Source organism: Bos grunniens, chromosome 10, assembly GCF_055505025.1.
Source record: "Bos grunniens cultivar Pamir isolate PY7600 chromosome 10, Bosgru_T2T1.0, whole genome shotgun sequence".
In the NCBI taxonomy this organism is placed as follows: Eukaryota; Metazoa; Chordata; class Mammalia; order Artiodactyla; family Bovidae; genus Bos; species Bos grunniens.
In genome coordinates, this window is record NC_141174.1 from 16,176,280 (window position 1) to 16,196,983 (window position 20,704).

The 20,704-nt window shown below is 44.5% G+C and overlaps 1 protein-coding gene and 1 long non-coding RNA gene across 51 annotated transcripts in view; one reads left to right on the forward strand and one right to left on the reverse strand.

Annotated features, from left to right (window-relative positions):
• TTLL5 (tubulin tyrosine ligase like 5) overlaps positions 1-20,704 on the reverse strand; it is a 316,623-nt gene that overhangs the window by 132,157 nt on the left and 163,762 nt on the right. The gene's annotated exons all lie outside the window — the stretch shown is intronic.
• On the forward strand, positions 14,457-19,922 carry LOC147363971 (uncharacterized). Its single transcript, XR_015133966.1, has 3 exons — positions 14,457-14,797; positions 15,395-15,495; positions 18,700-19,922. It is a non-coding gene; the product is annotated as an uncharacterized LOC147363971 (long non-coding RNA).

A 20,704-nucleotide genomic window follows, 5' to 3' on the forward strand; every position in this document is an offset into this window, starting at 1 on the left:
TTCTCAAAAAGTTAAAAATAGGGACTCCCCTGGTGGTCAAGTGGTTGAGAATCCACCTTGCAATGCAGGGGATGAGAGTTCAGTCCCTTGTCGGGGAACTAAGATGCCATATGTTGGGGAGCAACTCAGCTGGTGCTCTGCCAACTGCTGAGCCCACACACCACAACGAGAGAGGCTCCGCAACGCAGCAGAGACCCAGTGCCACGACTAAGACCTGAGGGAGCCAAATAAATAAAGAATAAATTAAAAATAGAATTGCTTTTCTACTCCAAGGAAACACTGAATGGTGGATGGTGCTGGTGTTCTAGGAGGCCAGGAGGTGACCACAGCAACTTCCACAGTGGCAGCTATGCTCAGATCGGAGCCAAGGCCACAGAGCTCACTAAGGGGAGGCTGAGGATAAGGAGTGGCTCCTTGTCAACAGGCCAGGCTGCTGGGTCACGGACAAGAAAATCAAATCCCTGCAGGAAATATATCTCTTCTCCTTGTTCATCAAGGACTCTGAAACCACGGATTTTTTCCCTAGAAAAAACGACCCTAAAGGGTGAGCTTGAAGATTCAGTTCAGTTCAGTCACTCAGTCGTGTCCGACTCTTTGTGACCCCATGAATTGCAGCACACCAGGCCTCCCTACCCATCACCAACTCCTGGAATTCACCCAAACTCATGTCCATTAAGTCGGTGATGCCATCCAACCATCTCATCCTGTCGTCCCCCTCGCCTCCTGCCCCCAATCCCTCCCAGCATCAGGTCTTTTCCAATGAGTCAACTCTTCGCATGAGGTGACCAAAGTATTGGAGTTTGAGCTTCAGCATCAGTCCTTCCAACGAACACCTGGGACTGATCTTCTTTAGGATGGACTGATTGAATCTTCTTGCAGTCCAAGGGACTCTCAAGAGCCTTCTCCAACACCACAGTTCAAAAGCATCAATTCTTCGGCATTTAGCTTTCTTCACAGTCCAGCTCTCACATCCATAAATGACCACTAGAAAAACCATAGCCTTGACTAGACGGACCTTTGTTGGCAATGTAATGTCTCTGCTTTTTAATATGCTGTCTAGGTTGGTCATAGCTTTTCTTCTAAGGAGCAAGTGTCTTTTAATTTCATGGCTGCAATCACCATATGATTTTGGAGCCCCAAAAATAAAGTCTGACACTGTGTCCACTGTTTCCCCATCTATTTCCCATGAAGTGATGGGACCTGATGCCATGATCTTAGTTTTCTGAATGTGAAGCTTTAAGCCAACTTTTTCACTCTCCTCTTTCACTCTCCTCAAGAGGCTTTTTAGTTCCTCTTCACTTTCTGCCATAAGGGTGGTATCATCTGCATATCTGAGGTTATTGATACTTCTCCCGGCAATCTTGATTCCAGCTTGTGCTTCTTCCAGTCCAGCGTTTCTCATGATGTACTCTGCATATAAGTTAAATAAGCGGGGTGACAATATACAGCCTTGATGTACTCCCTTTCCTATTTGGAACCAGTCTGTTGTTCCATGTCCAGTTCTAACTGTTGCTTCCTGACCTGCATACAAATTTCTCAAGAGGCAGATCAGGTGGTCTGGTATTCCCATCTCTTTCAGAATTTTCCATAGTTTATTGTGATCTACACAGTCAAAGGTTTTGGCATAGTCAATAAAGCAGAAATAGATGTTTTCTGGAACTCTCTTGCTTTTTCGATGATCCAGCAGATGCTGGCAATTTGATCTCTGGTTCCTTTGCCTTCTCTAAAACCAGCTTGAACATCTGGAAGTTCACGGTTCACGTATTGCTGAAGCCTGGCTTGGAGAATTTTGAGCATTACTTTACTAGCGTGTGAGATGAGTGCAATTGTGTGGTAATTTGAGCATTCTTTCGCATTCCCTTTCTTTGGGACTGGAATGAAAACTGACCTCTTCCAGTCCTGTGGCCACTGCTGAGTTTTCCAAATTTGCTGGCATATTGAGTGCAGCACTTTCACAGCATCATCTTTCGGGATTTGAAATAGCTCCACTGGAATTCCATCACCTCCACTAGCTTTGTTTGTAGTGATGCTTTCTAAGACCCACTTGACTTCACATTCCAAGATGTCTGGCTCTAGGTCAGTGATCACACCATCATGATTATCTGGGTCGTGAAGATCTTTTTTGTACAGTTCTTCTGTGTATTCTTGCCACCTCTTCTTAATATCTTCTGCTTCTGTTAGGTCCATATCATTTCTGTCCTTTATAGAGCCCATTTTTGCATGAAATGTTCCCTTGGTATCCCTAATTTTCTTGAAGAGATCTCTAGTCTTTCCCAATCTGTTGTTTTCCTCTATTTCTTTGCATTGATCGCTGAAGAAGGCTTTCTTATCTCTCCCTGCTATTCTTTGAAACTCTGCATTCAGATGCTTATATCTTTCCTTTTCTCCTTTGCTTTTCACTTCTCTTCTTTTTTTTTTTTTCATTTTATTTATTTATTTTTTAATTTTATTTTTAAACTTTACAGTATTGTATTAGTTTTGCCAAATATCGAAATGAATCCACCACAGGTATACATGTGTTCCTCATCCTGAACCCTCCTTCCTCCTCCCTCCCCATACCGTCCCTCTGGGTCGTCCTAGTGCACCAGCCCCAAGCCATTTGTAAGGCCTCCGCAGACAGCCACTTTGCTTTTTTACATTTCTTTTCCATGGGGATGGTTTTGATCCCTGTCTTCTGTACACAATGTCACGAACCTCCGTCCATAGTTCATCAGGCATTCTATCAGATCTACTCCCTTAAATCTATTTCTTACTTCCACTGTATAATCATAAGGGATTTGACTTAGGTCATACCTGAATGGTCTAGTGGTTTTCCCTACTTTCTTCAATTTAAGTCTGAATTTGGCAATAAGGAGTTCATGATCTGAGCCACAGTCAGCTCCCAGTCTTGTTTTTGCTGACTGTATAGAGCTTCTCCATCTTTGGCTGCAAAGAATATAGTCAATCCGATTTCGGACACCTGCACAAAAGCAGACCCACGCTGGCCAGCAGACCAGGTTCAAGACATCCCTTGCCACTGAGGACTGACTATGTGTCAATCTGGGTAAGCAGTCCAAGAAGGCAGCCACTGCCATCCCCAGAGCCACTGTCCTGGCCAAGCTCTCCATTGTTGCTGTGCAGTAAGGCTACCCAGCAAGCAAGATCAGCAAGCCCCACACTGTCCTTTGCAAAGTGACAAGCCACTGCGGTCTGTGCTGTTGTATCTCACCCAAACACCAAAACCACTGGCAGCCTCTGGGCTCTTGTGTCCAAGAAACTGATGCCAAGTGTCAATCACTACTATACCTTGTCTGGGGGGCTGCATTGGCCCCCTCAGCAACTTCACCACATCTACCTTTGATGCCATCTCAAACAGCTACAGCTACTCCTCTTGACATCTAGAAAGAGATCATGTTCACTAACTCTCCCTCTCAGGAACTCACTGACCTAAGAGCTATGTCAGAGTCTCTGTGAAGAAGACCCAAGCCCAGCCATGGTCAGCATGTAGAGTTTTTATACAAGAAAGATAAAGTGAATTAGTTACGCTTGGGAAAAAAAAAAAAGAATTATCATATGACTCAGCAATTCTACCTGCATATATACCCAGAAGATGAAAGCAGGGCCATGAGCAACTATCTGTACATCCATGACAATAGCAGCATTATTCACAACAGCCAAAAGGCAGAAGCAACCCAAGAGTCCATCGACGGATAAATGGATAAACAACCTGTGGGATATACATATGACGGACATTATTCAGCCTTAAAAGGAAGGAAATTCTGACACATGTCACAACGTGGAGGAACTCTGAGGACACTGTGCTAAATGAAATAAGCCAGACACAAAAGGATACATACTGTATAAATTCCACTCACACGAGGTACCTAGAGCAGTCAAAACTTAACAGAGCCAGAAAGTGGAAGGATGCTTGCTACAGGCTGACGGAAGGAGGATGGGGAGTTATTTTTTAATTGGCACAGAGTTTCAGTTTTGCAAGATGAAAAGAGATCCTGAAGTAGATGGTGGGGATAGCTGCACAATAATGCAATGGAGTTAATGCTACTGAACTGCACACTTAAAAATGGTAACTTTTATGTATATTTGTCCATGATGAAAAAATTTTTAAAAAATGACTGTGTAGGGTCATAAAAGACACGTGGCTTTTGTCTTTCTCTGAGGTCACTCACTCCAGGGGAAGCCGGCTGCCATGTCATGAGGACACACAGGCAGCCCTGTGGAGAAGTCCATCTGCTGCAGAACTGGGGCCTCCTGCCAGCAGCCAGCCTGAGCTCATCATCCACGTGAGGATCAGCATCACAGAAGGGGATCCTTGGCCCCAGGCAAGCCCTCCCCGACAGCAGCCCTCCTGGCTGACTTCTAAACTGCCTCCTTGTGAAAAGCGCCGGAGCCAGAACCGCACAGTTAAGCTGCCCCTCAGTCCCTGACCCACAGAAACTGAGAAAAGACACGTTTACTGTTCGGCTGCTACAAGGTTGAGGTAATTTATTACGCAGCAATAGATCAGTTCTGCAACTACTTAGATACATTTGAAAAGGAAAAGAGAAATTTGCTTTAACATGTTATCCTATCAGGGTAGCCTGCCGTCCTAGCAAAGTGTGTGTCAGGGCATGACCACGATGCTGGGCTGCTGCATTCGAGGCATCTCTTCATTGACGCCTTACGAGGGAGATGCTCAACTACTCGGTACCGAGAAAACTTCACAAGTATGTAGCGTGTGACCAGTAGTAAAGTAAATTTAATGACATATGTTAGCACGGTGTTAACAGCTGGGTTTGGCAGATGAGTCCTGAGCTGGCTGCAGCTGGTGGCATGGCGTAGTGCAAGGTATATGTGCAGTAAGAGGAGAAATGTAACATCAAGCTGGTGCCAAATACAGATACTGTGTGTGTGCTTAGGAGACTTCTCCTCCTAAGTATTTTCAAATCCATCAGTAGTAGTAGTAGTGGTAGTCGCTCAGTCCTGTCCAACTCTTTGTGACCCCACGGACTGTGAGCACCAGGCTCCTCTGTCCATGGGATTCTCCAGGCAAGAATATGGGAGTGGGTTGCTGTGCCCTCCTCCGGGGGGTCTTCCCCATCCAGGGATTGAACCCGGGTCTCCTGCATTGCAGGCAGAGTCTTTACCGTGACTTTTCCTCATGAGTATATTCAAGTATAGACAGGGCAGTCAATAAATCATACCACTCGCCCCTCCACACAGCCCTGAGAAATGACCAGGAAAGGAGTGAAACCGCAGCACTTTCACGGACACCGCGAGACGCTGCTCGACTTTAAAACCGATTCCACCACGTGGAATTCACCTGGTTTGAGAATTGTTTTTTGAGTCTTTTAACTCCTTCAAGCGTGCTGAGGAAAATCCTAGCATATGGATGTGTGCTGCAAATGCAAAACAAGTGACAACCGCTCTCCCAGCAGCTTTTTAATCAGCTTAGTGTTTTTCCTCTCTCTGTCTGTGTGTGCTCAGTCGTATCTGACTCTTTGCCACCCCATGGACTGTAGCCCTCCGGGCTCCTCTGTCCATGGCATTTCCCAGGCAAGAAAACTGGAGTGGGTTGGTTCTTGTCTAGAGAAACTCAAAGCGCAAATCCTAAAGATGGCAAGCATGTTGAGCTGTGGCTGGTTAAAGGAGAAAGTCTTAACCTAATTCACCTAAATTTTTGTGGTACCAAAGACAGTATTAGGGGAAGAGCTGCCTAGGTGGAAGTCTGGTCTGTGATTATGAACCTAGATATTTAAAGTTATTTGGCATATGTTAAACTAGTGGATACTATGTGTCAGAACCCTGGGGTAGGAAATGGCAACCCTCTCCAGTATTCTTGCCTGGAAAATTCCATGGACGGAGGAGACTGGTGGGGTACAGTCCATGGGGTCGCAACTGAGTCAGACACAGCTGAGCAATTGAGCACACACACAACAGATGCCACATTAAGAGCAAGAAGTATAAAGATGAGTAAGTCTGGACTTATTTGGAAAACCTGTAACACAATGTAAATGACAGAGCTCTGGGCAAGCAGGTGGCCTCTGTGCGGGACAACAGTAGAAGGTGCAGAGAATAAGGGTTATCCAGAACGATGGCAAGAATTTGCCAGATATGAATGAGGGAAAGCAAAGACAGAGGCAATATTACATATAAAACCCCAGAAACATTAAAGGAAAAACAAACTTCCAAAACTCAGCTCACTTCTTCAGCTGACATTAATAACAAGGGCAGATAGTGGGATAAAACCCCCTTAGCATGGTGTATCAGGTTCTTGAACTCTTCCATCTCACCCTCAACACCGCCGCACGTGCATACCACACTCCCGCGACACTGCCCTCAGGCATGCTCGTCCATTCCTCCCTGCCTTCACACAGGCTCGGGAGTCTCACTTAGCTGAAAAACAATAATCCATTCTCTGTACAATCGACTGGGGTCTTCCTCTGACAAAGCTTATTCCTTGAAATGCCAGGATGCCTTTCATTGGCAAGTTTTGGTACTGTGACTGTTCTTCACAATGACTATTTCTCATTCACTGGACCGACCATTTAAAGCTAGTCATCGTTCTGGTCTTTGTCCACTCAAAGCCTGGCAGTGTCACAGTCATGCAGTGTTTGCTGAATGAACAAATGCATGAAACTATGAACATTCCTCTCTCTGGACGAGTCCCATGTTCCACCCAAAGAAAGGAAACTAGAATTACCCTTTGAGGACTTAGTGGAATCAAATGGAAACGTCACTGGGTGAGAATTAGAATGGGTTCTCGTCCTGATTTCACCACCAGGTAGGCAGAATTTGCATAATCCACTTAATTTCTCTGGGCCTCAATTTTTAATACCTTTAAAACAGGGTATGGATAGAATGTGTGGATATGTTTACAGTTAATTCTCATTTATGGAGCACTTACTCTCTGGCAGGCCCTGTAAAAATGCTTTCCTATATCATTTAATTTTCCGTTGCTCCTTAGGACATACCTAGGAATTTTCAGCATTTTATCCTCATTTAAAGATAAGTACAATAGTTTCAAAGAATCTGCCCGAAGTGACATAGCTGGTAACATTATCTGGCTAAAAAGGGGAGGGATCCAAATGGGTCTGCCTCCGTAGAACACCTGCTCTCAAACACTAGGTCATAACGTTTAAATGGAAGAGCACAGATATTCTAAAATAAAAGGGTTTGGACTTTCTGAAGCCATATGACAGTAGTAATAAATGGCAATGTTCTTTTAATTTACTTTTTTCTGGGAGGGAGACGCCTTAAGGTGATATGGAGAGGGTGACAGGTATGTGGAAATGCACCAAACAGAGTCTTGAAAGGGGGGCCATCCTTTCTGGATGAAAGGTCTGAGCCTAGAGAAAAGAAAATGCAAGATGAGATGAAATGGAAAGGGAGGATTAAAGGGATACAGCCTGGCAGAAAGGCAAGGGGAAGAGAGAAGAAAACAGGAAGGGACCCTGAGCCAAGCTAAGAATGAAGATGGGGGGCTGGACAGGAGAGGATGAGGACGGGGCCCAGTGCTGTCAATGGGCAGAGTGGCGGGAGGCAGGTCGCCATGCTGAGAGGAGGATCCACCAGCATGGAAATTCCAGCCCAACGGGAAAGGGGTTGGGATGACTGTGTTTCTCGAAGAACTGAGGGGGGTTAAAAGAGACAGCTCAGCCTGAGCCTGAGAGGAGCAAAAGGGAGAGACTAGTAAGAAAAACAATGACCCCACAGGTCTGAAAGGAAGAACGTGCAGACTGAAAAGAGAGGTGATGACAGAGTGTGCCTGGGATGCGCCATTTAACGCTTTAAACCTGTGCCAAGCTGAGTAATGTGGGCTTCAACTGGGGAGGTACCTCAGCTCTGGGAGAGAATAGACCCTGCATCGTCAGCAGCATGAGCAAACATTACAGTTTTACAGCAATAAGAAGTATTATTAATACTGAAAAGACCCAGTCGTGTGTCGTGCTCCGTAATTTCCAAAGCATGTTCACAAGGGTCATCTCACTGAACCCCCAAGACAATCTGAGCATCTTTGCTTCTCACCTGGCAACATGAGGCTGAAGTTCAGTCAAGTGATTTACCTCCAGCTCAGAAGTTCCAAGTGGGCCTGAAATTGGCACACGGGGCTTCTTGTCCTGGTCCAGGATTCTTTTGTGTAGGAATAAAACATACCCTGTGCCTTTCATTCAGTTACAGTTTATTTACAGTGCTTACAGTCCAGGAGAGCAAGAGCAAAGGCAGAGAAGATACGGACACAAGGGAGAAGACGCTGTGCGCCACAAGAGTGGAGTTCAGGGGAAGGAGCAAATCTGGGGCCAGCAGGAAAAGTCTGGGGTAACTGCAGACTGGACAGGAGAAAGGATGACTTAAGCAAAGGGGCAAGGAGGCAGAAAAACCTCAGAGTAGGCTTCAGAGGGCGGCTCTGCCTACCCAGTCCTTGCCCCCGACCAGCACAGCAGAGGCAAGTGCAACCCTTTAACAAAACTGAAAACAAATACCTGTAAAACCGGGTATTGTTTTGTCTTGGTGAACAAGATCTACATTCAAGAAATTTACTCTGAGTCCAAAAGCTGTCAGGACTGCATGCTGGGGGGTCGGGTGGGGTGTCACGCCTTCTTTTGGAAAAGGGAGATGTTCTACTGTCAGAGTGATGCTCTAAATCCTCAGAGAAATGGAGGAACTCCAATTTTTCAAAACTTACTATTTTTCCAAAATGGAAGAAGACTCTTGTTTGCCTCTCCTTTGGCAGTGATCAGAAAAGATTAGAGCTGAAAATGGAAGAGGGCTATTTCACAGCAGTCACAGAAAAAAGGGAAAAAAAGTGGGGAGTGGGGTGGGTATGCTTAGCACCTTACTCCACAATTTTATATTTACCCTCCCAACACGCAAGTTCCATTGTGTATTCTATGCACACATAGTAAAGAAAAAAATGTGATATGGGAACATAGTGAGGGAATCTGTGAAGTGCTGAAACAGCATACCTGGCAGCTGCTAAAACAAAACTTCAAAGATTTGGCTTCTTTGAAAAGCCATCAGGCAGGACCCCACCTACTCCCTCTGCTAGCCACAGCTTCCCTGGGAGCTGGTACACGTAACCACTTCCGCATGTTTGGCTCTGTTCCCCGGGCTATAGCAACTCTATAAGCCAAGTCAGAACTGCCAGCCAAGCAGGTGGGGGACTGGGGGCTGGGTAAGTGGAGGGAAGCAAGACCTCTCCCCACCATCTAGTCATGGGCATATCCCAGAAAATAAAATGATAATGTTAGGATCTGCTTAAAAAGTCCCTTCCTCTCAGCCAGCCCAGCTCTTGGTTAAACACTAGTAATTGGTTAAACACTAGTAATTCAGAAGCTCTGAGCTTTTGAGATTCCCAAGGTATTAAAATATGCCCCTTCCAGTACCACAAATTAGTTCAAGAACAGCATCTGTGGTAAATGTCTAGATCTAAACAAAAGAGCCTAATCAAGAATATGCCTTTCTTTGTACTTTTTTTTTTTTCTTTCTGCTGACAAGTTTCGGTCTTTATCACATATTTGAACCTTCTGGGTCAACCATCTTGTCCTGTGCTGCCCAGTATGGTAACGATGAGCCACTTGTGGCTTTTGAGTACTTGCAATGTGGCTAGTATGATGAGGAACTGAATTTTTCATTTTACTTAGTTTTAATTAATTTAAACATTTTTAAATCCACATGTGGCTTGCGGCTACCATATTGGATAGCACTGATCTAGCCACTTATTCACCAAACGTTTACTGAACACTTTTTACAGCAAAGTGTAAGGATGTAAAGATTTGCAAGACTCAGTCTCTGCCCCTCAAAAGCTTACACTCCAATACAGGAGGTGAGACAAGTATACAGATAACTATAATACAAGGAGGAGTGGTGTGTGTGATAGCAGAAGTAAACAGATAGATTCTCTAGGCAAGAATACTGGGGTGTATTGCCAGGCCCTTCTCCAGGGGATCTTCCCGACCCAGAGATTGAACTCACGTCTCTTAAGTCTCCTGCATTGGCAGGCAGGCTCCTTACCACTAGTGCCACCTGGGAAGTCCAGGTCACTTCTAAAACCTAATAAAATGTGAATGTTGTGTAAACAGTTACTGGACTACAGAGAATTCAAGTTTTGCTTTTTGGAACTTCCTGAATTTTTTTTTTTTTTCCTAAATACTTCAATCCATGGATGCAGACCTGTGGATATGAAGGGCCGAATACAAGTCTATCATATAGAGGACAGGGAGAAGAGAGGAACTACTCCTAAGAACACCAAAAATCTGAAACATTACACACATACACATATTCAGTAAACATCCCAACTTATTAGTCAACCAGTGTGAAAAGGCTGAAAGTAAAGAGACAGCCATCCTATACTGGGCTGTCAAAGATGCCTGATGCCCTTTCACTCCTAAGTACCTTCTAGGAATGGCTCTCAAGATTCCGTGGGTCTGGTGGGGTGGGGTGGATGTTGGTAAAAATAAGGGTTTCTGCCTTTTCCTCTTCCTTCACACCCTGCCTCTTCCAAGAGCACCTCTCCCCGCCCCCTCCCTCCCAAGGCAGAGGGCCTTTTGATTGTAGGGCACTTTTGATCTTAGATAACTGGAAAGAACTGAAGAGGACCTGGTGACTTGGGAAGGTGGTTGTGTGAGCTCTGAACTCAATGGAGAAGAAACAGGGCTTCCTTCCCTAGTGTTCAGATCATCAGGCTAGGAAGAGCCACAAAGATCAGTTCTTGGGGAATTAAAATTGGACACTAAGCCAGAGCTTCCTCTGAATTATATCTTTTAGGAACATGCGTTTGGTGGATGAGGAATACAAGGAAGAGAAAGTCTAATGATATTTTCTTGGGATGTCATCAGGGAAGGTTGCAGAAAGCCTACGCTGAGCTGAGCCCTGTAGGAGGAAAGACACAGGTGAGAACAGGGAGTCTGTTCATTCATCCATTCTTTCTTTTACTTAATATTTGTTCTTCGTGTTTAAGTGCCTACTGTTTACCAAGGCACTGGGATACAACAATGAATAAGACAGCTTACACTTTCATGAAGTAATCACAGGAAACTAACAGGATAAGCATCATAGAACGGTATAAGGATAGGAAAATGTACCATTTTGATCCATTGCATCTGGCTGGAACTAAATATGTGAAGAATAAAACTGGAAAGGAAGACTGGGGCCAGATACAGGTATTCACTTTGAAAATTATTTTTTGTTTTGTTTTTCTTTTTGTGTTTGTGGTACATTGGAAGGTCCTTTTATTTCTTCCTTAAAATTTTTGTTATCATCAGAATTAAAAAAATAGAAAGAAAATCTTTAAAATAAATAAGACAAATTAGAAAAGCTTAGCCTTGAAAAGTAGAAGCGCATTTGTACCGTATTTTCAAGACATAATCTCCAGCTTATCTTTATAAGTAATAAATCAGTATTTTGCTAGCTTTGATTTTGTTTTCTATAATTTCTTACTTACTTGTGACCTGGAGGAATCAGAAAGTATAGTTGATGCTTCATAAGCCCCAACATCAATTTCTAGACTTTCATAGTTGAATGAACTGAAAATTCTCTTACAGTTAGGACCCAGCTTGATTTCCGTTTCTATCACTTTAAACTAATACATTTTATCAGCCAGACTGGTTCCTCCTGACTGCCCCTTGAAAATGCCTGAAACCCCTTGTACGTTTCCTCTCTTTTTCTCCCTCCCCTTTCCTGCACCAGTCTGTAGCCTATACATAATCTAGGACTGTATTTAAACCCTTCCTCTGCAGAGCCTGATCTTTCCACCCATCTCTAGGGCCTTTCCTGAGTTGCAAGCTCCTCTGAGCCCATATAAGGGCTTCCCAGGTGGCGCTAGTGGTAAAGAACCTGCCTGCCAATGCAGGAGATGTAAGAAACGTGGGTTTTACCCCTGGGTCAAGGAAGATCCCCTGGAGGAAGGCATGGCAACCCACTCCAGTATTCTTGCCTGAAGAATTCCGTGGACAGAGGAGCCTGGTGGGCTACAATCCACGGGGTCGCAAAGAGTCGGACACGACTGAAGCAACTTAGCACACGCACACACTGATCCCACATACCCTCCACTTTAATCACTTGCTCTGTGTTTCATGTGCCAAAAATAATTAAACTCCCAGGCAAGTATTCTCCAGACCGTCCTGCTGAGTGTCAGCTCAAACGTACGTGAGTATGCCACACATTTCTTGATCTCATAGATGCTCACATAGAGTCAAGCACAAAGTAAGCGTGCAATTCTCTCTTAATTAACTTTGGCCTTTCTGCTTACCCAAGCCTTAGCTGCCCTTCCAGAGTCACCTCACACGTCTTTACCATGAAGCTTTGGCCACTTTCTCCAGTCAGAGTGACCTCTTTCTCCTCTGAAGGTGTACCGCTCACAGCATAGTCCTCGTTGTCTACAATTAAGTACATACTGCCTTACACTGCTTGTATTAATAACTTAAATGACTATCAAATTTCCTCCTTGTGGACAGAGAGACCCCGTCTATTACTTCCTTCAGAGTCAGCCCCCTGCCTTGCATTTAGGAGATATTCGGTAACATGTTAACTTTTTAAGGATAACATTGTTTTAACAACTACCAGATGAAGCCATTTCCCAGCTGGAACATTACTTATTACCAGTTTCACCTTTCTTTTCAAGTATTTCAATATACTAAATATTTGGTGAAGAAGGTAACAAAACTCTTCTCTTAGGGTCTTGTATTTCAAATGTCAGTGTTGGGTTCAAGCAGCTAGCAAGATATTTGAGAACACTAATAACAGGCAGATTTTTTCATCTACTCAATTTTCCTTGGTGCAACCCAACTACACAAGAACATAATTTTATTTCCTGTAGCCTTTAAGTACAACCTACTTATTACCACCACTCCGCTGCGGCTTCCTTACCTGTGGTACCAGAAAGCCCGATTTTCTCATCCAAAGATTTCTAGATTATCGTCACATTACTGAGATGCATCCATATTTCACTTTCATCACATAAAGACAGTAAAACTTCTTTTACAAAACCAGGCAAACACGGTATTAATTATTGTCTTTGAAGCCAAATTAATACAAGTCTTAGCCTGATAATTCATGAAAGCTAAAAAACATCCCTTTATTGCCTCTAAAGCATAAGAATGGTCCAATTAGGACAAGAGGTCTACTGTTACTTATTACGAACACCTGGGCCTGCCTTGTGACACTCTGAATTCCTAAACTCTCATATACTGCCTCTCTCACCTCCAGCCCTACTCTCATCTCCCAAAGAACACTTGGTTCCATATTAAAATGTTACCTTTTAAGTGGAGCTTCTCTATTTTTCCTTACAAGCATTTTAATAGTTTGTAATCAAAATTTTAATATATGGAGCCTCACTTCACAATAAAATCAAGTAAGGTAAACCGCAGAGATTAGGTATAACTGCTTTGTCTACTGTGATACAATACGACACTTCACATGTGCGGTGGCCAGCGGCATCTAAACTCAGCCGTGTAGCAATACTGTATCTCAGGCAAGTCTAATTCTGTGTTACTCTCTTTTCTGGAAAAAGAACTGATACCAAGAACCTACACCCAAACCAGAACTTACACCAAACTTTTGCTCTGAAAAATGGCTGCAGGGATGAGAGAATCTTTACTGCTGCTGCTGCTAAGTCGCTTCAGTCGTGGCCGACTCTGTGTGACCCCACCAGGCTCCTCCGTTCCTGGGATTCGATACTACAAGTCTATGATTTTATTAAAATATAGAGTCAAGAGGGATTTTTTCCCTTCAGCCTTTTAAACCCTCAGTCAGTTCAGTTCAGTTCAGTCGCTCAGTCGTGTCCGACTCTAAAGAATTGATATTTTCTTTGTATTTGGTCAGTAACATGCTGAGGGTTTTTTAGCAATAAGACCGGCAGGAGGGTAGGTTGAGGTCTTTATTAGCTAAAGGTTCCAGGGAAGCCAGCTGGTTGTCCTAACTGTGGAGTCAACATTAAGTAAGCTCTAACAGGGATCATCAGTGTTTCTCTACAGCAGTCAGAAAGAAAGATACAGTGTTTCTTCACCACTGTGCATCTTTGCAACTCTGTCAGGGCTGGTAACCAGTTCCATGGGAAAGATGATAGAAAAACTGCATGAGAATTAAACTGAAACATGAATTAAGTAACTTTGATAAAACTTCCTAATTCTAGGAAAGGAGTCTCATTCTCCTTGTACATGGATTTTTGTCATTCAGTCCTCTTAAAACCAAAATAATCATCAATTGTGGATGGATATCAAATTACAAAGCGAGTGGCTAAAAAGGAAAGGGTCTTGCCGCTAACAATGACTCTGTATGTGTCTGAGTGTGCAGGTGTGCACGTTAATCCTGAGGAACTGTACGTAAGGTGGTTTACCTTAGATGCTTGGGCGGGTGGGGGCGGGAAGCAACCTAAATTGGAAACATGCTACACTGGCAAACCACAAAGCGAGCTGCGTTTTATCCTGACTTGTAGATAAGAAAAGATCCCCCGCCTTTCACGCCCGAGTCTGGGCCCAAACATTCCCGAACTTCCTTTGCCTAGGCCCCGGTATGAGGTCCAGCCAGCAAGCTTTGACACACTTCCAAAGTTTTTACCAACATTCCTTCAAAGAGGCAGAAGTCCAGTCATGCTGGCCTTGGCACAGACGCCTATGGCGCTCGGCTCTCTGGGTGCAGGAGAAACTGGAGACCATCCCGGGGCCTGAACTGACACGGAGCTAACGCCTGAGAGGCTGCGTGTCTGGCTGAGCGAGAAAAACAGCAGAGAGGACTCTGCGCCTTGATCACGCGTGTGCCAGAGGCGTGCGAGACTCGAGGCGACGGAGTGGCAAAAGCTAAAACTCAGGAGGAAGGCGGTCAGGTAAACCTCATTTTCTGGGAAGGGAAGGAGGACAAGGAGAGAACTATCACTTCGGCAGCACTCTGAACAAGCGAGAGTTTCCTTCTGGCTTTTAGGCCGCACTCCGCCCCCCCCCCCACCACCACCCCCAAAGTGGTTTCTTTTTGTGATTGTGCTCTTTGGCTACAGAGTGTTGTTTATATAACAGGATAAAGTACAAAATTATAAGCTCCAAACTCCTCCAGAGAAAAGCTCTCCCAAAGCTCGACCCCCAGGATGGATGGAAAATATGAGTGTTTACTGGCTGGAATACTGAGCCGCAATGGAAATTTCAACATTGGGGAGAAGATAGCAGAGAGGAAGGGCCTGTTGAGTAGAAAGAAGTCACCCTTCAACAGAGGGGTCAAAGAAAAGAAAGAGTCTCTCCTGTTGGCCCCACTTTGATACCCTCCACTCCTCAGCTGCAACGGCCGCATCTCTGCAACACCGCTCCACAGGGCACTGCCTGTGGCTCACGGCCAGTTTCCTCTAAACTAGATACTAAAACAAGGAGTGCAGGAATCCCAGATCCCAGGCAAGTCCAATTTTTAAGCTTCTCCTTTTTTTTTTTTTCCACAGGAAGGGAAGTAAATGGTATCAAGAACCTACACCCAAACCAAGCACTCCATTGGCTACTTTGACATGCACAACTCAACTAAATCTTGAAACAACTTAATGAGGTAGGTATTATCATCTGCACAGGGAAACTGTGGCTCAGAGAAGCTAGGTTAACTTGCCCGAGGTCACATACTCAGTAAGGCAAATCCTAAAGTCCCTTCTCTTTTCACTACACCATGCCATCTTGCTAATAGGGGTTGATGGACCCCTTTCCTATAAAGTTAACATGCTTTTAAAGAATATATCAATAGAAGCATTTAAAGGACTGGTTCCAGAATAATTTCCCTAAACAAAGGGAGAGAATGGAAGCAAAGCCTTAGCATTCTGGTAATTTTTTTTGCCTAACTATGGGACTCTCTTTTAAAACCTAATATCTTCCTCCTCCTAGTCTCTTTATCATGGTTTAAAGAAATGTATGACTTTAAATTTGCTGTCTTAACCATTTTTATGAGTACAATAGTGTTAAGTATGGTTACACTGCTATGCAAAAAATCTAACTTTTTCATCTTGCAAAACTGAAACTCTATAGTCATTAAACACTAATCCCCCATGTTCAGTTCCCCCAGCCCTTGGCAATCACCTTTCTACTTCCTGTTTCTACAATTTAGACAAGTTTAGATACTTCATAGGAGCGGAATCCTACAGTGTTTGTCTTTTTGTGACTGGCTCATTTCATGCAGCACAATGTCCTCAGGTTCAGCCACATTCTAGCGTGTGACAGGGTCAATCTTTACATCCTCTTCTGCATTCCCCTTCTTTCACTTGCTTGTGTCACAAACTTAAATCTTTGTCATATGCTGCCCAACGCGGCTTCCTAACTGTTCCACGTGGATGTGGTTCCTTCTTGCCGCTGGATGGTAGCCTTTTAGTCATCCAACAACAGGTCTTGAAAGTCTTTTAGACCCTACCCAGTGCCCTGCAGAGCTTCCCTGGTGGCTCAGTGGTAAAGAATCTAGCTGCAGTGCAGGAGACCCACTTCAATCCCTGGGTTAGGAAGATCCCCTGGAAAGGGAATGGCACCCCACTCCAGTATTCTTGCCTGGGAAGAGGAGCCTGGCAGGCTACAGTCCATGGGCTCACAAAAGGATCGAGCGTGACGTGGAGACTAAACAACAGAAACAACAACGAAGTGGGGTGTGCTAGGCTAAAGTCAGACAGCCCCTGGCCAGCGGGCTCCGGGGGCAGGGCAATTCTGTCTTACTTGTCAGTGCTCCACAGCAGCTTTAAAGTTCTAAAATACAGTTTTAGAACTCTAAATTGTAAAGCTCTAAAATACAGTTGTTTTCCAGAGTGGAAGCCACCTGGCCAAGCAGCCTAGGTCCACGATGTCACAAAAAGGAGGAACAGACTTAGGGCTGTGCCTTCAACCTCCCCCATACCTGTAACATCGAGGAACAGACAGATCTCCAGGTTGTGTGTGCTAACACAATGCCTAATACACAGAAAATGATTAGAGGGTTTATTTTTAAAGAAAATAAACAGTATTTCTGAAGACTGACTAAAAATGAAAAGGTGGGAAGTCAAAGTCCTGAGTCTCTACCAACATTCATAAAAAAATAATCTAAAAGAAGGGAGAAAAGTATTAGCTGAACTGGTATCAAAACCTCTGGAAATTGGTCCCAAAAAATTAGGTAAAAGAAAGGGCCCAGACTATAATTTATTATTTAAATGTAAGCAGGCAGAAGAACAAGGTAATGTGAAATAGCACCCAAATTTCCAAGATTTGTGGCTTCATTGTACCCCATTCCCCAGGACTGAATTTAAAATTCTAAAATACAATTGTTTTCCAGAGTGCAAGCCACCCAGCCAAGCAGTCTAGGTCCAAGATGTCACAAAAAGAAGGAACAGACTCAGGGCTGTGCCTTCAACCTCCCCCGCACCTTTAACATCGAGGAACAGACAAATCCCCAGGTTGTGTGTGTGAAAAAGCCAGAGATGGATAAAAATAATTCAATGACAAATGCTGGAAAAACATACAAAGGGGCAGAAGCCAGACATTCGTGGGATTCCCTGACAGCTCGATCCACAAGGAAGGGCTGGACTGGAAAAAAACAGAGCTTCAGGCTCCTGCCAAGCTGTCTGAGGCCCTGTTCTTCCCAAATCATTCCAAGCAGCAGCCAAAACTTTACAGTAACCCTTCCAGGTCTCCCAAAGAAAGATGCACTCCTCACCTAGAAAGTGCTCCTCCCTGACGTGGTCCAGTTCCGTGCAAGGCTGGCAGTAACGAGGAGGTGCCTCTCGACATCAATTCTCAGCTCTGAATAACTCCCCGAGTGCCCAGAAAAATGGATAATTAAAAGGTAGCTTGAAAAACCCTAGCCATTTCACTGGCTAAAGAAAAGCTTAATAGCCAGGTATCAGCATCTGGGCGGGGGGTAGGGGGGTGTTTCCCAGGTGGCTCAGTGGTAAAGAATCTGCCTGCAACAGGAGACGCAGGTTCGATCCTTGGGTCAGAAGGATCCTGTGGAGAAGGGAATGGCAACCCACTCCAGTAATTCTTGCCTGGAGAATCCCACAGACAGAAGAGCCTGGTGGGCTGCAGTCCATGAGGTCGTAAAATATTCGGACATGACTGAGCTACTAAATAACAACAACATCATCCGTATTATAAGAGTCAAATACAACCCCTTTAAGAAAAAAAGAGGTTGCGAACACTTGGTACCTGCATCGTGGATTGTATCATTCTCAGTCGGCCTTGTTCAGAGGCACACCTCAGGTTTCTAAACATGTGACTGCATTTGGCCCTGACTACCTTCTCTTCTGGAGATCGGCCTGCAATTAATCTCACTTATTACCTCTGAAAAGTAACAACAGAGGAATGGCTGGCCGAGTCCAACTCTGAGTGTCTAGGGAACTGCAAGCTCCACGGCCAGGCCTCAGACTGTCTGGGCAAGGCGTGGGCTCTCTGCCTTCCTCTCCCACAACAAAGCTCCAACAGGGACTCCAGACAGACCAGAGGAACCGAGGGATTTGAGGAGCTGGGCTGAGCTCACACTGACCCAATGGGAGACGACAGCCCTGGGCTACACTTGGGATGGTTTCAAAACAGCGGGGGAAGAACAAGGTTGTCTGGTGAAAACTTGTGTGATCCATAAAATTGAGAACAATAGCAACACCACAGGGAAATGAAAAATAACACTATTTGCAGAGCTCTTGTGAGTCACTAGTTTTCATTCCTGTGGCTACCAAGTCACTGAATCCTCCAATATGCAGATGAAAAGTACAGCCAGCAGTGGATTCTCTTTACATCTTTTCACTGTTTACAGGGCAGCCCCTGGTCGAGTGAATTATGAGAGTTTATCAGCACTGGAATCCACCGATGCTTTTGTGGATGTACACGTAAGAGTACTTTTTATTTACTCAGCACCCACTTCCAGGGAGATCAAAGTGCTTTAAGGACAACCTAAAAGCTCTCAAAACAGGCCAGTTTATGTGTAAGTATGCTTATCCAGTAAAAAGATTAAATGAATAGTTTAGGGTCACTTAGTGTTAAAACCAGTAATAAAACTCACAACTCTAAGCTACTAAGCCCTTCCTCATTAAACTTAGTCACCCTTACTACTAAGGAAGGAACAACAAGAGACTAAATAAATATTCACAAAACAGTGACTTACAGGTAAATAAAGAAACTGAGGCCTGGAACAGAGCAGAATGCTTGAGGGAGGTCTGGCTGGGGCCCATGTCATCGCCAGTTCTGGAAGGACCACTTGAGAATTCACTTAGGGCTGCTTGTGGGTGGGTAGCTCTGGGAATTCCCCATGGAATTAGAACTCACAAGCTGAGCTTCCAGGCTGTCCTGGCAACCAGAGGTTGTTTGGGGGTAGGGGAAGATTTTCTAGGGCTACCTTGGACTAGAATGGGGCCTAGAAACTGACCTTGAACTTGAAGAAGAGGTGAAGGGAGGGATGTTATGGTACAACTAACCCCCAAAGGGAAAGACCAGGGAACTTTGCAGGGGTTGCTTTCTGGCGCCAGTGGTTGTGACGTTGATTGTATCATGTGCCGTTTCTACCACAGCCCATGAGCAGAGCCTAGCTGGGAGCAGGCCATTCACAGCGCTGGGCCCTAGGTCCTGCCTCTGACCTGGACGGATCCCTCCATTGTTCTGTGTCTCAGCATTAACAGGTGTCACCAAGAGAAGGCTCTAAGCCCAGCCATAATTTTTACTCCAAATACAAACTATAAAAAATACGAAAACTCAGGGCTTCCCTTGGAAGTCCAGTGGTTAAGAATCTGTGCTCCCACTGCAAGGGGCGTGGAATTCCCAATCCCTGGTTGAGGAGCTGATCCTGCATGCTGTGTCTGTCCAAAACGTACAGTCCTGACATTGTTTATCACATGGAAAACAACTGCAGTCCTGGATAAAGGCAATATATCCAAGACTGTGGAGAAAGTGTTTTCCGTAGAAACAAGATTTGGATTGTAAAATGAAAATGGAATATTTGGAAATATTTTATATGGAAAATAAAGCTCTGTGGCATAAACAGAATTTCTTTTTTACGACTTATGTTTTAGGAATGTGGTTACTCTGTAACTGTAAATCACCAAAGGACAGACTTCTCCTGTGAAGAGAAGCATGTGGGAGGATGGCCTATCTTCAAAAGTCCTGCCTCGTGGTCTTCAACACTTCCTAATTCTGAACCGAGATGGTTCTTTTCACCCTTGACCACAACGATCACTGGTTATGAAAGACACTGTACCCGAGCATGATGTAATGTGCTTATGTTTATCTTGCTTCCTGGGCAGAGGCTCTGCTTCCCAAATTAGTTCCTTAAGTCATCATTCTAATGGCAACAACTACCTGGACAACAATTAGGTATTTCCTCCATGCCTGAGCCTTCGGTCACCCCTCCTCAGGGCAGGGGAGCATCCAGAGTGGTGGCTGGCTGGCAGAGGCCTGGGGGTGGGGACCCGGTGGGACACGTGTGGTAGAGCCTCTTTATTTGGAGGGAACAATATCTTTCAGCTGGTTGGAATACTTCATCGAAACAGTCACATTACTCTCTAGTTCATCTGACTCAGGGACAGATACAATTAAACCCATATTTAATAGCCATTAGAGCCAAGATGTACTGGGAATCTGTTTCTTCTTTTTTTTTATACAGGGAGACTTAAAATACAGACAGAGACTAGATTTCAATAGAGTGGTTTCTTTTTTAAAGTAGAAGTTGCTGACTTTATGGCCAGAATTTATTTGCATTTTATCCTCCCCCATTTTGCTCAACTACATAGAGGGAATTTCCTTCCCACTTTCCAAATGAACACTGTCCA